The following is a 2,577-nucleotide window of genomic DNA, read 5'->3' as shown; positions in this document are numbered from 1 at the left end:
ATGGAAAGAGTAACCAGCTGGACCAGCTTCACCAGTTCAGAGAAACCAGAGATCACCGTCTATCCCATCCACCCCTATTCATATTGAATAAGGAAGTTCGAGAGAGACCTGAAAAGCCCATGTTTTATGTGTCCCTGTGGACTGCAGTCTGCGGCGTGGGAGCCCGTCTTGGTCCAGGCCTCTCAATTCAGACTCACTGGCCCAGACACTCCTCTCCAAGTTGCCGCCCTTGAGGAAACTCGGCCCCCATCCAACAGCACAGAAAGCACGAAAAGGCGATGATCGATCGTCCTCTCTTTTCTCCAAGCTCCTCTTCACAGCCTTCCCCAGGGACAGCCTTATGCGGACCAGGCCCAGGGAGCCCCACGAACCCTGACCCCAGAGGCTCTGCCTGAGACCCTGAAAGTGGCAAAGCTGGCGCAGGGGTGGGGTGGGGGGCAGAGCAGGGCAGCCCAGCAACAGCTGCCTTCCTGGGGAATCACGCACAGAGGACACAAACCCCACACAGGCCTTTTCCAGGCCCCGCCGTCCACCATGCCCGAGCGCAGGGAGCAGCCCCCAGGTAGAGTCGAGAGACGCTGTGGGGACCCTGCTCGCAGTCTGGTGTCACCCTCCGGGACACGTCTGTGTAACCCCCTGCTGTCTCGGGAATCGCTACCCCGGTGGACACCGACAAGCAGCCTTGCTGAGCGTCCACAGAGGGGTTTCGGGCCCCCAACTCCAGGAGCCAGATATCCTGGCACCGACAGCCTGGCTTCCCCGTCTCCTGGCAACGCTGCGTGCAAGAGATCCTGGGCAGCGTGGGCCTCCTCTTGCTTCCGCTACTCTATCGGGGCCCTGAAGATATTAGAAGTCATGGCAAGAATACACATAACTATACAAAAAAGATCTTCATGACCCAGATAACCATGATGGTATGATAACTTACCTAGAGCCAGACACCCTGGAATGCGAAGTCAAGTGAGCCTTAGGAAGCATCACTACCAACAAAGATAGTGGAGAGGTGATGGAATTCCAGTTGAGCTATTTCAAATCCTAAAAGATGATGCTGTGAAAGTGCTGCACTCAATATGCCAGCAAATTTGGAAAACTCAGCAGTGGCCACAGGACTGGAAAAGGTCAGTTTTCATTCCAATCCCAAAGAAAGGCAAGGCCAAAGAATGTTCAAACTACTGCACAATTGCACTCATCTCACACTCTAGCAAAGTACTGCTCAAAATTCTCCAAGCCAGGCTTCAATAGTACATGAACCGAGAATTCTCAGATGTTCAAGCTGGATTTAGAAAAGGCAGAGTAACCAGGGATCAAATTGCCAACATCCGCTGGATCATCAAAAAAGCAAGAGAATTCCAGAAAAACATCTACTTATGCTTTATTGACTACGCCAAAGCCTTTGACTGTGTGGATCACAACAAACTATGGAAAATACTTAGAGATGGGAATAGCAGACCACCTTACCTGCCTCCTGAGAAATATGTATGCAGGTCAAGAAGGAACAGTTAGAACCAAACATGGAACAACAGACTGGTTCCAAATCAGGAAAGGAGTATGTCAAGGCTATATATTGTCACCCTGCTTATTTAACTTATATGCAGAGTACATCATGTGAAATGCAGGTCTAGATAAAGCACAGGCTGGAATCAAGATTGCCAGGGGAAATAGCAATAACCTCAGATATGCAGATGATTCCACCCTTATGGCAGAAAGGAAGAGGAACTAAAGAGCCTCTTGATGAAAGTGAAAGAGGAGAGTGAAAAAGCTGGCTTAAAACTCAACATTCAGAAAACTAAGATCATGGCATCTCGTCCCATCACTTCATGGCAAATAGATGGAGAAACAATGGAAACAGAAACTTTATTTTTTCAGGCTCCAAAATCATTGCAGATGGTGACTGCAGCCATGAAATTAAAATATGCTTGCTCCTTGGAAGAAAAGCTATGACCAACCTAGACAGCATATTAAAAAGCAGAGACATTACTTTGCCAATTAAGGTCCGTCTAGTCAAAGCTATGGTTTTTCCAGTAGTCATGTATGGATGTTAGAGTTGAACTATAAAGAAAGCTGAGCGCCAAAGAAGGTTGATGCTTTTGAACTGTGGTGTTGGAGAAGGCCCTTGAGAGTCCCTTGGACTGCAAGGAGATACAAACAGTCCATTCTAAAAGGAAATCAGTCCTGAATATTCATTGGAAGAACTGATGCTGAAGCTGAAACTCCAATCCTTTAGGGCCACCTGATGTGAACTGACTCATTGGAAAAGACCCTGATGCTGGGAAAGATTGAAGGCAGGAGGAGAAGGGGACGACAGAGAATGAGATGGTTCGATGGCATCACCGACTTGATGGACATGAGTTTGAGTAAGCTCCAGGAGTTGGTGATGGACAGAGAAGCCTGGCGTGATGCAGTCCATGGGGTCGTAAAGAGTCGGACACGACTGAGCGACCGAACCGAACTGAACACAACTGATCAGGGCCCTAGACTACACTTCCCAGGTCGCTCTGCGTGCACCTTTATATCTCGCGAGAACTCTGGGCTGTCACCCACTTGACCGGGCGGTTATACCGTGGACCGCTGGGAGGT

The sequence above is a fragment of the Bos mutus genome, chromosome 16 (assembly GCF_027580195.1).
Source record: "Bos mutus isolate GX-2022 chromosome 16, NWIPB_WYAK_1.1, whole genome shotgun sequence".
NCBI lineage: Eukaryota > Metazoa > Chordata > Mammalia > Artiodactyla > Bovidae > Bos > Bos mutus.
The sequence above is the reverse complement of the archived record's forward strand: the minus strand, read 5'-3'. Positions refer to the sequence as shown.